Source organism: Ascidia mentula, chromosome 1, assembly GCF_947561715.1.
Source record: "Ascidia mentula chromosome 1, kaAscMent1.1, whole genome shotgun sequence".
Taxonomy (NCBI): Eukaryota; Metazoa; Chordata; class Ascidiacea; order Phlebobranchia; family Ascidiidae; genus Ascidia; species Ascidia mentula.
The window spans coordinates 464,418-480,394 of NC_138566.1; the positions used below are offsets into that span (position 1 = coordinate 464,418).

At 41.8% G+C, this 15,977-nt stretch overlaps 1 protein-coding gene and 1 long non-coding RNA gene across 2 annotated transcripts in view; both read right to left on the reverse strand.

Annotated features, from left to right (window-relative positions):
• The window catches only part of LOC145914358 (contactin-3-like), a 64,753-nt gene that overhangs the window by 16,682 nt on the left and 32,094 nt on the right, over positions 1 to 15,977 (reverse strand). The window lies entirely within an intron of this gene.
• Positions 8,576 to 9,422, reverse strand: LOC145914511 (uncharacterized). Its single transcript, XR_014403383.1, has 3 exons — positions 9,303 to 9,422; positions 9,145 to 9,240; positions 8,576 to 8,886 (listed from the first exon to the last, which is right to left on the reverse strand). It is a non-coding gene; the product is annotated as an uncharacterized LOC145914511 (long non-coding RNA).

Here is a 15,977-nt window from a genome sequence, read left to right on the forward strand (position 1 = left end):
TCAACTGTGCACGACAATCAGGTTTCCCGCTCAAGACCCTTCCGTCCTACTCATTTTACACACAGGGATTTTTGTGGTAACAAGTTGCCCGGCAACTTTATGAATGAGTTTTGAGTAAGATTGCAGACACCGCCAAGTTTCTCCAATAATGATTCACGTAGGCATTGTTTGCTATCTGATCACGTGACCATTTGTGCAACCGAAATGTTAATTTTTAACTTTTACGACGAACGACAGGAGAATAAATTTTGTGTCGTCAGTGGTTTGTAAAACCGACGACTTCATAAACTTTATGACAATCCCGCCCCCTCCCTCCCTCCACACCTACGACAGTGATTCAATTTAACGTCCTTTTTCTAACCAAGTTAATTTTTGTCCAATCACCACTTGCCCAATAAAACCTGGTAAAACGACAGGACTAAACAAGCAATTATCAAACTTTAACGTTTACGACACAATTAAACGCATGCGTGGTTCCTTGTACATTTTATTGTTGCCCAAATATGGAGCGAATCCACCTGCCTACAGTCACCCTGTCTCTCTATAATAAGTAAAGTTGCTGAGAAATCGTATTTTGTTTATCTTGCAAAGAAGTTGTATGGCCAATCACGATAAAATAGTTTGGGCACCGATAAAACCAGAAGGGTTATCGAGTCAGGCGCCCGTGATTCAATCTGAATCGCAGTTATCACATCACAACATTTGATTCGCATGAGTGCCTATCGCATGTTCCGCAAAATTTTAGGGCCACTATTGGGTTTTGTATAGTAGAGGTTAGGGACAAGCGGCCAGGGTGTGTTCTTTGTCTTTTGACGCACCATATTCTGTTTTTGCAATATGCAAATGAATTTTGCAAAAGCTGTAGCCGGGCCCAGTGTGGCGGCCCGATCTGTGCCAGCACGTGTTCCGTTTGATACGGACGAAAATTTGAAGGTGGACGCCCGTTTCAACCCAGGGCTGAAGCGTCCCGAAATTCTAACGTTGTTGCGGCAACATAACATTCGCTGGCGGACTTTCCTAGAAGGTCTTTTACAATTTTCCAATGGAAGAGTTAAATTTTACTGCCCAACAAAAGATCCCGTGAATTTGCCATGGCGCCGCCACTATCTAGCGCCCCAACGCCCGTTAAAGGGAAAAATACTCAAGACACTAGAGGCGGTACATCGCCGTATCCCGCAGCCCGAGTTGGCTAACACCGCTCCAACTAAAAGAAAAATGACACTAAAAACGCAGGAAAAACACAAGGAAAAAGGAATAGATTACACAAAAACGACCATTGTATAAACGATAAGGAGCAATGCGTGTATTTTCCAGCTGTATACAACAACTTGTTGTAAATGTTACGCCCCGCTACACACCTGGTTCACGTGACGATGCAAGCGGTGCCAATGTTATCTATTCCTTTTTCCTTGTGTTTTTCCTGCTTTTTCCTGCGTTTTTAGTGTTTTATGTGCGTGATGCTTCACTGTTGACATAACCCTGAAGAAGTCTCGCCGGATGGCAGACGAAACGTTGGTTTCCAATAAACACTTTAGAAACTAAGTGCCAGAAGAGCAATTCCGATTAATTTATTACGGTACAATAGAGAAATAAAGATAAAAGGAAAACCATGCGCTTTTGATGCATTCATACGAAGCGGTATATTAGAATACCACCAAATCATTGACGAATCCCTGCAATATTGCCACTTCAAACAACTACAGAGTAGAGGACTGGAAGAATTGGAACCAAAATTATACAGATTACCTTAAGCTAATAAAAGCCATACCAACAAAATGGGAAACAAATTACGACATAGAAATAGATAGATCAACTATTTTAACCCGCCTTAGGGACTACGTCAATGAAAAGTTTTATTCCGCAAAACAAGTTTACGAATATTATGCATCAAAAATTAGAAAACCCCCAAGAAAGCAGCAAAATAAATGGGCAATCACCACCAAATTGATCCTAACGGAAACCCACTGGCACTCGATATATATAAATAATTTTAAATGCACCCTGGAAACGAAATTAAGATCCTTTCAAATTAAATTAAATTTGAGGGCATTAGTAATGAATGACGTTTTATTTGGCTTCGGACTGGTTGACACGGGTGAATGTGTTTTTTTGTGGACTCGAAACGGAAACAATTTATCATATATTTTGTATGTGTGTTAATGTTGCAAATTTTTGGGAAACTGTTAGTGCTTGGCTAGATGCCAAATTAATGGCAAGAATTGTTATCACCGATCAACTTAAACTTTTTGGTACAGAAAATGGAAAAACGAACCGGGAAAAACTAATTAATTAAATTTTACTGATAGCAAGATTTTGTATTTATATAAATGTAAAATGGCCAAAGTGCAACCCTGTTTTGCAATGTTCCTTCGACAAGTACAGCAAGGGCAGCAGAAAAAAAAACTGCATTAAGAACCAATAAAGTAAATGAATTTAAATTGAAATGGAATACTTTGTAATTTTAATGTTGATTTGTGATTTGCGTACGTTTCTTGGGAAGTGGAATACTTTGTAAAAACTTGTTTTGTTTCTCTTTTCTTTGTCGTTGTTAAAGTTCGTTCAGGTGTAAATAAATTTAGTATGCGTAAAAAAAACACCGCTCCAACGCCCAACAATAACAAGTCTGCAGAGGCGCTACCACCCTCTAGCGCCGCAACGGTCATCGGTGCTCGAGATAACAAGTCACCAGGGGCGGTACATCACCGTATCCCGCGGCCCGAGTTGGCTGATACCGCTACAATGCCGACACACGGATCATCACCTGTGGCCACATCCACACCGAAACCAGTAATGCGGAACGACGAGGGATTCACCGAAGTGCGTCCCCGCAAACGGAAGCAGAGTGAATCACCACCGATTCCGAAGAAAACGGTATGTTGCCATACCGCGTACACAGGCAAAAGTATTAAATGCTTATGTGGAACTGCTCACTTAAAATGCCGCTGCGGCAATTGGGCCGCACATGAGGCCTACACAAGCCCATCCCGTTGTACTAACAAGAAATGCCAACGGCTTTTGATTAGTTGTACCTGCAGCGCTGTTTAATCTATTGCCCGGGGAACAAATCGTGTGTAATTGCAAAGCGGTCATACCAAATGACTTTAACATCACCTGTCTTTAAGATAACCCAACTCAATACCACGTGACTTTGTTTTTTTTTTCATTCAAAATGGCGCCTATATCTTATATACGTATATGCACGTTGAACGTTAACGGCTTAGGCCAGGCAACCAAGGGGCCCTGTTTCGGTACCTTTCCTCTTTGAACTTTGACATTTTTTGCCTTCAAGAAACTCATTCTGCCCCCATACCGAATCCCTGTGGAAGTCCGAATGGACTCACGGCCCCATCCTCTTAAACTCGACACCTCTAAAAGGACCAGCCTGCGGGGGTGTCGCAGTTCTTCTAAACTCCTACAATCTTCGAATTCTTAACTCCGTTTCTGAATCTGACGGTCGCATTATTGCGGCCGATATTTCAACCCTGACCCACACTTTTCACTTAGTTAATATATACGCACCCTCCGGCACTAAAAATTACATATTCAATAACAAATTCTTCGACTCTCTCTTCCCCTATATCTCCTTGGCCCACCCCATAGTATTCACCGGTGATTTTAATTGTGTAATCGACCCCGCCCTGGACAGACACCCCCAATAGCCAACCGCCAACCCCCAAGAGGCCGTGGATCCTGGAAGAACAATGTTAACATCCTCAACGACCCTCAGTTTTCTCACAACCTTACACAAACCTACCCCTTATGGCAAACCTTGGCTCCCCTTCATTCCAACCCCTTGGACTACTGGCTAACCCAAAAAATTTAAATTTAAACACCTTGCCCAAACCCATTCAAAACTCTGGCCCAACAATCACGACACGAAATCCAAACCCTACAGCAACAATTCGAAACCTACCGCCAAACCCTCAACGATAACCCTTCACCTGAAAATTTTGATAAATTCCAATCCGCCCTTAAGGAACTTTACATTTTGAAATCCCGCACCTCCATTCTCAAATCCCTCTCTTCCGACCCTCAATTTAAAAACATAGCTGACAAAACCCTTTATTCTAAATTAATTCCTTCCCGCCGCCACGTCCCTATACTCGAACTCCAGGATATCCACGGTATTCCCCTCTGTCTACTCCTAAGGAACTCCTCTCACATACCCGACATGTTTTCAAACACTCTACGCAGACTAACAACTACCAGCACCCGGCCCCGATAAAAATTTTGTTAAGATCCCTCCTAAACCCATCCCGGAACAGCACCTTGAAGCACTTTCACGCCCCATCACACATCAGAAAATTGAACAAACCCTTTCCCTCTTTCCCATTGGCAAAACCCCCGTCCCCGACGGTCTCAGCATCGAGTTTTACTCGCGCTACTGGGACCTGGTCAGGGCCGACCTCACCAATGCTCTCAACATCTCCTATTTCAATTCATACACATCGGCAGAATTTAACTTTGTACATTTAACCCTCATTCATAAAAAACGTTCCCACCCTTTTAAATAATTACCGCCCTATTTCCTTGTTAAATGCCGATCTGAAAATCCTAATTTTCCGACACTTTCTTCATTTCCCTAGATTTTCAAAAAACCTTCGAGTATGTTTCATTCTTATGGTTACTTTCTCCAGTTACATCTCAAATACTTCCACACTTGCTTTACTAACTACCTTTCTGCACTTCACTCTAGCGCCAACTCCCGGGCCTTCGTAAACGGCTTTGCCACAACGGATTTTCCGATTAGGAGAGGTATCAGACAAGGAGACCCCCTTAGTCTGAACATCTTCCTGACTGCGCTAGATCCGCTTCTCGTTGCCCTAACACCTCACCAACACACACTATCTGGAAAACACGAAACAGAATTAAACACGACACACGACCCATCAATGACATACCCCGGCACTTGGTAACATCCTGCAAAACCTCTTTACGCTTAAAACTATCTATCCAACGAAATAGGGGCAACCCCTTTCTCGAGGAAATCCTGGCCGACGTTGTCAACACCCTTTACCAGAGAAATACCGACTCCCCATAATAGCGCCCACTCCCGGATGGCACACCGACAAAATTTGTCCACGCGACGTTTCGTTGTATTTTTTGTTTTCCGCCATAAAAAAAATGCACACGTCACTGAAGCCGAAAGCTTAAAATATATGGTATATATGGGCATACATATATAACCGAAATAGTAAATCACCAACAAATTTATAGTTAAAACACTTGGGGGCAACAGCCAAAAAACAATCGGAAAAGCCCCACCTTAGCGCCCACTCGTGGACGATACCTTTAATGGACAAAACCACTAGATGTCACTACGTGTCGGTTCCTGTTTTGCTTTTGTTTTGTTGGTCAAGCGTCCTACTCATATACCAAGAAAAAAACCTGATCGGGATTCGTGCCCAGGATGTCCTGGGTTCAAATCCCGGTGTGGTAAAAAAAAAAAAAAAAAATTGTTGTCATTGCCCGTTACCCTTTAGCGCCCACTTGCAGATACTATTTCAATGACAGGCTATAATTACAACTGTTACTACTTGATGCATTTAAACTTCAACTGACTTTAAACTTTGGTGTGCGTCGTGATCCTAAACAGCTTCAGAACCCTTGCTCCAACTTCTGTTCAAGCCTCTGTCTGATCGTTCATCGAACAAGGTTGCTTTTTATACAGACTGCCCCCCTCTCTGTGCAGTAAACTTACCTTTGTTTGGCAACTTCGCAACTTCTTCCCCACCGAGGCGAAAGCAAATAGACAACGTCACGCTTCATTAATGATTTCCACGAGACCTGGTCGTAATATCCACACCCAGAACTACTAAATAAATTTTCTGTTTGAAAAAAACTTTTCACACCACACGTTGACAACTTGTTTAATTTCACTTGAAAAAGGAATCAATATTTAACCTTTTCACTCCATGCATACAAACAACTCAAATCATCTTTGCATCACTCAAATTATTAAAAATGTAACGCACTTTGATCAAACAAACGCAAACGCTTTAGAACCGAAAAACTTTGGATATATGTTTGTTGTAGATGTACCTTTAGTTTTACGCAAAGTTGCCATGGCCGTGTCATATGCACTTTAATGTCATGATCGTTTGGGATCCCCACCCAAAATAAATTTGCTGTTTAGATGGCTAAATAAACGCAACCGCAATAAATTTTTGGACAAAATCCATGCAAAACCTGTCAGCACTTGCTTTAACGTTCAGCGAATAACCACGTTATACCTAAAACTAACTATTGTTTCCAAACATGGAGCATTATTACCGAACACGTGGCATTGTTATGAAACAAGTGCCATTTTTCGTTCAATCGGACCTCAAAAGAGACATAGCAGCCTGCAACATGCAAGGTTTTTAATTGTTTTGTCGTTATTACAAGAAAGTACAGGAAATCCTTTAATTGAAATAAACCTGGTCGTTCTCATGCGTCAGTTACCAGATACAACATTTTGCTATTCGACACGCACGACAATTTTTCTCAAGATGTTCGACACCCAATAAAAAATCAACGCCCTACTGGGAACTGGCCAGAACGCCCAACTACGAATGACGAGCTAAGTACATACTATAATTACGCTCAGTCGCTTTAGATCCACGACAACGTGATTATATTGCAACGAGATAACAACACCCGAGTGGTTGTGCCAAAGGTACTTCGTTCCAAAATATTAGAAATGTTGCACCAAGCACATTGGGGCATTTCACGTATGAAACAAATGGCCCGCCGTTACGTCTGGTGGCCGCGTATCAATGCTGATATTGAGAATCTCGTGAAAGGCTGCACACCTTGTCGACAAGCAGCAAAAGCGCCAGACAAACAATACAGAAGTTGGCCGAAGACATCCAAGCCCTGGGAGCGCATACATGTGGATTATGCCGGGCCTTTCTTGAACAAGATGTGGTTGGTGTGCGTAGACGCGCACTCGAAGTATCCTTACGTGTCCCGATTTCAGTCCGGCCACACCACATCACCCCGCTTCGAAATTCTACATGGGCGTCAGCCGCGAACTCTGCTGTCACTTTTCGCACCTCATCATAGGCAAGATCAACATACGCCAGAAATGAAGCAAGCCATCGGTCCGCTTGTGTATGCCCGCAACTACTCATCAGGACCAAAATGGCTTCCTGGCAAAATCATTAAAAAACGAGCAAATAAAACAAATATTTTTTGTTTTTGATTCCTTATATATTCCCCTCCCACCCATACCGAGTTTGTATCATCAGTTCAAACTCCATAAAAAGTCAACCTACTAACAATCTAAAACGTGTCAAATTATTAGAATTGAGGAAGTTTTGTGCTTGTTACAATAAACCACATTACTGGCTTAGTGATTTTTTATGAATAGTTACATGACATTTGTGTCATATGTTGATGTTTTGCAATGCTGCGTGCTTCAACGTGCTTAGTAACCAACGCAGTAAAATGGCTGATTCAGCTAGGCTGCATTTGCCTGGGCTGCCAACGTAAGCGCTGTGGTTCGGGAACGTTCGGGATTTACGAGGTTACCAAACACCGTTCCCTGTTCAAACCTCGTTTACAAATCTCCTAAACTTCGACGAGCATTGTTCGTCAAACGGGGAGAGGGTTTAAACTCCCGTAAAGCTGTAACAGAAAGTTACTTACATGTTTTCTATCATCTGCACCCACGGTAACATGGACTTGCTAAGAATTCCACTGACTTTATTTTTGTCCAACCCCAAAAATGGTTTTCTTTCTAATATCGTTCTGAGAACCGAGTTGGCGTTTGCGCCTCCCAGTGCGACTGGCAGCCGTCCTACGACAGACGGCGATATTCCGTGAGGTGATCACCTTAAACATGGGTGCCTGACTCGACAACCTTCATGGATTCATCGGTGTTCATACCATTTTGTTTCTTTCGCACATGTTCATCAGCGTGGTTGCTTTTTAGCCCCATATACATTTGATTTCATATGAATATCGACTTTTTTAAAACGTGAAGAATCAAAAATCTTATTTAGGTACATCGACAAAAACACAATTGCTTTTGGTATGAAACCTATTTACAGTTTGGGGGGGGCGTAAGGCACAAGTCCGTTACTAAAAGGAGGAGTGGTAGAAAAAAGGTTAAGAACCACTGGTTTAGGCGAAGAAAATCGCCTGGAATTAACGGCAACTTGCGCGTCTGGCAGCTATATTGGATTGATGAGCGCGTTTACTGCCCCGTTAAGTCTCCATCAAATAATAAACGTTTTCTCCTAATTCTCTGAGTCACTTTAAAAAGTTCTGCGAAAGATTTTAAATTAACGAAAATTTTCTAACTTAACTTAACTTAATTTTTTTTTTTCTTTCGTTGGAAAGTTTAGCCTGTGATCTATCTTTGTGTGAAAAAAGTAAGTCGCTACCTCGTAAGGCGGCCGAGTCACGCGCGTTCAAACTTTTGTTAAATTTCGATTTTTTTTGTCAACTAACATCCCTCTGGTGTTTGAAACTTGGTGGATATGTGTTTAGTCGAAAGTTAGACTATTTACAAGACGCACAGACTTGTGTAAAGGAGTTCTACAACACCAACAGTAAACCTTGAGATAGAGAATGCCTTAGAGGCCGAGTTGCCATTCATTTCCAGTCGGTCTCTTTGAGCGCGAGGCCGACACTTGGATGCATAAATATACAGCAAGAAACAATTCTTACCAATATATGAAACCTCCAACTGTATTGAACTTGATTTTCGTTCCCATGTCACGCCGTTCACCGTCCAATTCCCTCTCACAACACATCTATATTCGCCACCATCTGCTAACGTTGGTTTAACAAAATACAAACCCCCATCAAGTTGAGACACATAATGAGTTTTGTCATTTTCAACAGACTTGAATCCATTGGTATTTACTTTTTCCCAGTAGAACTCAACTTGATTATCTGAAAATCAACACTTTTTAAAAACTTGAAATTTTGTTTTTAATTTTTTGAAATTAATTTATCGTTAATTATTGCAAAAAAGATTTGAAATCACATGTAGTTCCCACGTGCCTTCAATATGTCACAGAATACTTTTTTACCAAATTACGTCACGGAGGAGGTACGGTTAAGTTATGACGTCATAACTACCGTGGTTTCGATTAGAAAATACAACAACTGCATTTGTGATTAACCTTAATTTGTTTGCAATTAACGTACCTGGTGCGTAAAGTGTTTTTGGACAAGAAACAACGCTTCCAACTTTATCCGGAATAATGAATTTTCTCGGATTATCTTTGGGAAATGGATCGATGTCTGAAACAATTAATCATGACGAAGGTGTGGAGGAAGTTATCACGACTGAACTAACAACTCACATGCGAATGTAAGGTTGCCATAGTTACTGACAATGATGCCGTCATCACTTGTGACAACACACTGGTAGCTGGCCTCGTCACCTGGTTGTTGGTTTGAGATTGTTAACTTCCCGCCAACAGTTTGGAATCGAGATTCACCTTGGGAAAATAAGATGCTTTGTTTGAATATTTGTTTGAGCAACAGGATTGATTTTAAACTTGAACTTTTTATTTTGTTTTTCCTTTGAAAACACGAATACCGATTGTAGCGATAATTTAGACGCTTATAAAAATTTTACTAGTATTCAATGGTTTGTTGTCTTTCTTCCACAAATAGATCGGATTATTGAGGTTAGTTTTACACTTGAACGTAATATCAGCTTTAGAATCGCGTGGAACAACTTGGTCTTGAGGTTCAACGTCGAAAATATTCCTTGCTGTCAAATAAACAGTAAAATTTGTTTAATTCCTCAATCATCCTGAGCTAAACTAAAAAAATAATTTCTGTAACACACCTACGCATTGTGATGTCATAAACAGAACAAAACCAATCCAAGTAACATAGAGGTGGAAACTAAACATGTTCGGGTTCGGATTGCTTTTGGTTGAGCCACAGGTGCTCTTAAGCCCCAACATGACGTCAACGTGGTAGTTCGGTCGCTGGGGTTCAACACCTTCTATTACTATAAACCTAAACATAAAAACTATGAATAAATCATTCTGTAATGTTAGCGGAAATTGTTGTTGAACACTGATGACCTTGAACGCTGATAACCTAGAACGATGCAACTTCTGTTGACGTATCGGTATGTAGAACGGCTATAAAGTTGAATTTCAATGAAACACACAGCAGCACAGAAATAATCGGTGTGTCATCAAATAATGTAAGGCCCCCCACATAAACAGTAGAATGTAAAACTTTTGAGCCCCGACTTACAGACGTTATAGTTCCTACCTTACTTATCTGTGTCTGCAGTTTTTCTTCGAATCTTGCTTAAAATTCTCCGTCACCAACATCAAAATATTCTTCACGATTCTGGTTGACAGAATGCAGAGTACAATATTAAATGTAGCTGTGGTGGTCGAACTGACGTTGATTCCTGTTAAATATTGTCTTGCATCGACATTTTGTATTTCCAATGCATAAAATCCAACAACTTCTCATTTTATTAAAACATCTCATGTATTTCAAAGCAGAACCAGCTTATCTACAGACATATATGTCGAGATATTTATTGCAGCTTTTATATTTTTCCTTACAAATAATTCCAGCGCACTTTAAGGTGTCTTCATGTTAGTCGCGCAAATTGGAATCCCCATGTTTTTGGAAGCAGATGTTTGAGGTTTTTTCACAAGGAGACGTCGCGCTTGTTGTTCATATTCAGGATGGTAAATATTGATTGGTTGAGAATGCCGACATATGGGCCGTATAAACAAAACAAGAAATTTTCTATCGAACAAATTTAAACAAACCCTAGAGGTTGAAAAAGTTTAAGACTTTGATGCGAATCAATTTATTTGGTCTATGCACTCAACTGTGCACTCAACTGTGCACTCAACAGTGCACTCAACTGTGCACTCAACTGTGCACGACAATCAGGTTTTCCCGCTCAAGACCCTTCCGTCCTACTCATTTTACACACAGGGATTTTTGTGGTAACAAGTTGCCCGGCAACTTTATGAATGAGTTTTGAGTAAGATTGCAGACACCGCCAAGTTTCTCCAATAAAGATTCACGTAGGCATTGTTTGCTATCTGATCACGTGACCATTTGTGTAACCGAAATGTTAATTTTTAACTTTTACGACGAACGACAGGGGAATAAATTTTGTGTCGTCAGTGGTTTGTAAAACCGATGATTTCCTAAACTTTATGACAACCCCGTCCCCCTCCCTCCCTCCACACCTATGACAGTGATCCAATTTAACGTCCGTTTTCTATTCAAGTTAATTTTTGTCACCACTTGCCCAATAAAACCCGGTAAAACGACACGACTAAACAAGCAATTATCAAACTTTAACGTTTACGACACAATTAAACGCATGCGTGGTTCCTTGTACATTTTATTGTTGCCCAAATATGGAGCGAATCCACCTGCCTACAGTCACCCTGTCTCTCTATAATAAGTAAAGTTGCTGAGAAATCGTATTTTGTTTATCTTGCAAAGAAGTTGTATGACCAATAACGATAAAATAGGTTGGGCACCGATAAAACCAGAAGGTTATCGAGTCAGGCGCCCGTGATTCAATCTGAATCGCAGTTATCACATCACAACATTTGATTCGCATGAGTGCCTATCGCATGTTCCGCAAATGTTTAGGGCCACTATTGGGTTTTGTATAGTAGAGGTTAGGGACAAGCGGCCAGGGTGTGTTCTTTGTCTTTTGACGCACCATATTCTGTTTTTGCAATATGCAAATGAATTTTGCAAAAGCCATAGCCGGGCCCAGTGTGGCGGCCCGATCTGTGCCAGCACGTGTTCCGTTTGATACGGACGAAAATTTGAAGGTGGACGCCCGTTTCAACCCAGGGCTGAAGCGTCCCGAAATTCTAACGTTGTTGCGGCAACATAACATTCGCTGGCGGACTTTCCTAGAAGGTCTATTACAATTTTCCAATGGAAGAGTTAAATTTTACTTCCCAACAAAAGATCCCGTGAATTTGCCATGGCGCCGCCACTCTCTAGCGCGCCAACGCCCGTCAAGGGAAAAATACTCAAGACACTAGAGGCGGTACATCGCCGTATCCCGCAGTGAAGCATCACGCACATAAAACACTAAAAACGCAAGAAAAACACAAGGAAAAAGATAACACAAAAACGACCATTGCATAAACGAAGTAAAGATAAAAGGAAAACCATGTGCTTTTGATGCATTTATACGAAACGGTATATTAGAATACCACCAAATCATTGACGACTCCCTGCAATACTGCCATTTCAAAGAACTACAGAGTAGAGGACTTAAAGATTTGAACCAAAATTATACAGATTACCTTTAAGCTAAAAAAAGCCATACCAACAAAATGGGAAACAAGCTACGACATAGAAATAGATAGATCAACTATTTTAACCAGCCTTAGGGACTATGTCAGTGAAACGTTTCATTCCGCAAAACGAGTTTACGAATATTATGCGTCAAAAATTAGAAAACCCCCAAGAAAGCAGCAAAATAAATGGGCAATCTACACCCAGTCAACCCTAACGGAAACCCAATGGCAGTCGCTATATATAAATAACTTTAAATGCACCCTGGAAACGAAATTAAGATCTTTTCAAATTAAATTAAATTTGAGGGCATTGGTAATGAATGACGTTTTATTTGGCTTCGGACTGGTTGACACGGGTGAATGTGTTTTTTGTGGACTCGAAACTGAAACAATTTATCATATATTTTGTATGAGTGTTAATGTTGCAAATGTTTGGGAAAATGTTAGTGCATGGCTAGATGCCAAATTAATGGCAAGAATTGTTATCACCGATCAACTTAAACTTTTTGGTACAGAAAATGGAAAAACGAACCGGGAAAAACTAATTAATTAAATTTTACTGATAGCAAGATTTTGTATTTATAAATGTAAAATGGCCAAAATGCAACCCTGTTTTACAATGTTTCGTCGACAAGTACAGCAAGTTAGAGCAGCAGAAGAAAAAACTGCAGTACGTACCAATAAAGTAAACGAATTTAAACGGAAGTGGAATACTTTGTAAAAACTTGTTTTGTTTCTCTTTTCTTTGTCGTTGTTAAAATTCGTTCAGGTGTAAATAAATTTAGTATGCGTAAAAAAAACAAAAAAAACACCGCTCCAACGCCCAACAATAACAAGTCTGCAGAGGCGCTACCACCCTCTAGCGCCGCAACGGTCATCGGTGCTCGAGATAACAAGTCACCAGAGGCGGTACATCACCGTATCCCGCGGCCCGAGTTGGCTGATACCGCTACAACGCCAAAACACCAATCATCACCTGTGGCCACATCCACACCGAAACCAGTAATGCGGATTCACCGAAGTGCGTCCCCGCAAACGGAAGCAGAGTGAATCACCACCGATTCCGAAGAAAACGGTATGTTGCCATGCCGCGTACACAGGCAAAAGTATTAAATGCTTATGTGGAACTGCTCACTTAAAATGCCGCTGTGGCAATTGGGCCACAGATGAGGCCTACACAAGCCCATCCCGTTGTACTAACAAGAAATGCCAACGGCGTTTGATTAGTTGTACCTGCAGCGCTGTTTATAATCTATTGCCCGGGGAACAAATCGTGTGTAATAGCAAAGCGGTCATACCAAATGACTTTAACATCACCTGTCTTTAAGATAACCCAACTCAATACCACGTGACTTTGTTTTTTTTTCATTCAAAATGGCGCCTATATCTTATATACGTATATGCACGTTGAACGTTAACGGCTTAGGCCAGGCAACCAAGGGGCCCTGTTTCGGTACCTTTCCTCTTTAAACTTTGACCTTTTTTGCCTCCAAGAAACTCATTCTCCCCCAAAACCGAATCCCTGTGGAAGTCCGAATGGACTCACGGCCCCATCCTCTTAAACTCGACACCTCTAAAAGGCCCAGCCTGCGATGGTGTCGCAGTTCTTCTGAACTCCTACAATCTTCGAATTCTTAATTCAGTTTCCGACTCTGACGGTCGCATCATTGCGGCCGACATTTCAACCCTGACCCACACCTTTCACTTGGTTAATATATACGCACCCTCCGGCACAAAAAATTACATATTCAATGACAAATTCTTCGGCTCTCTCTTCCCCTATATCTCCTCGGCCCACCCCATAGTATTCACCGGTGATTTTAATTGTGTAGTCGACCCCGCCCTGGACAGACACCCCCCAATAGCCAACCGCTAGACGCCTTTCGTATCCTTTGCCCAACCCTCCGTCAATACTCCCGTCGCGCCCCAGGGACCCAGTCACGCATCGACAGATTATATATATCTAGACAGTTAATTCCCAAACATCATTCCTTTTCCCCTTGTCCATTTTCAGATCAGCATGACGCAGTGTTAGTTACATTAAACCTCATTTCTGCACACCCAAGAGGCCGTGGATCCTGGAAGAACAATGTTAACATCCTCAACGACCCTCAGTTTTCTCACAACCTTACACAAACCTACCCCTTATGGCAAACCTTGGCTCCCCTTCATTCCAACCCCTTGGACTACTGGCTAACCCAAAAAATTTAAATTTAAACACCTTGCCCAAACCCATTCAAAACTCCTGACCCAACAATCACGACACGAAATTCAAACCCTACAGCAACAATTGGAAACCTACCGCCAAACCCTCAACGATAACCCTTCACCTGGAAATTTTGATAAATTCCAATCCGCCAAAAACTCCCTTAAGGAACTCTACATTTTGAAATCCCGCACCTCCATTCTCAAATCCCTCTCTTCCGACCCTCAATTTAAAAACATAGCTGACAAAACCCTTTATTCTAAATTAATTCCTTCCCGCCGCCACGTCCCTATACTCGAACTCCAGGATATCCACGGTCCCCCTCTGTCTACCCCTAAGGAACTCCTCACATACTCGACAATTTTTTCAAACACTCCACGCAGACTAACAACTACCAGCACCCGGCCCCGATAAAAATTTTGTTAAGATCCCTCCTAAACCCATCCCGAAACAGCACCTTGAAGCACTTTCACGCCCCATCACACAACAGAAAATTGAACAAACCCTTTCCCTCTTTCCCATTGGCAAAACCCCCGTCCCCGACGGTCTCAGCATCGAGTTTTACTCGCGCTACTGGGACCTGGTCAGGGCCGACCTCACCAATGCTCTCAACATCTCCTATTTCAATTCATACACACCGGCAGAATTTAACTTTGTACATTTAATCCTCATTCATAAAAAACGTTCCCACCCTTTTAAATAATTACCGCCCTATTTCCTTGTTAAATGCCGATCTGAAAATCCTAATTTTCCGACACTTTCTTCATTTCCCTAGATTTTCAAAAAGCCTTCGATTCTGTTTCATTCTTATGGTTACTTTCTCCAGTTACATCTCAAATACTTTCACACTTGCTTTACTAACCACCTTTCTGCACTTCACTCTAGCGCCAACTCCCGGGCCTTCATAAACGGCTTTGCCACAACGGATTTTCCGATTAGGAGAGGTATCAGACAAGGAGACCCCCTTAGTCTGAACATCTTCCTGATTGCCCTAGATCCGCTTCTCGCTGCCCTTCAAAATAACGCTTCTATCGATTCAATCCCCAGTGCCATGCCGCAACACACCCAAGGCAATCGCTTACGCCGATGACGTCACCCTAGTGGTGGCGCATCGATATTGCCTTACCAAAGCCCTCGCCCAACTTTATCTGACCTAAACACCTCACCTTTTGACACACCTTTGCACATCGCCTTTCCACAACTTCACAATACAACACCTTACAAGAAAACATTAGGAGCATTCCTTAACACCTCACCAACACACACTATCTGAAAAACACGAAACAGGATTAAACACGACACACGACCCATCAATGACATACCCTACCACTTGGTAACATCCTGCAAAACCTCCTTGCGCTTAAAACTATCTATACAGCGAAATAGGGGCAACCCCTTTCTCGAGGAAATCCTGTCCCACGTTGTCAACACCCTTAACCAGAGAAATACCGACTCCCCATAATAGCGCCCACTCCCGGATGGCACACCGACAAAATTTGTCC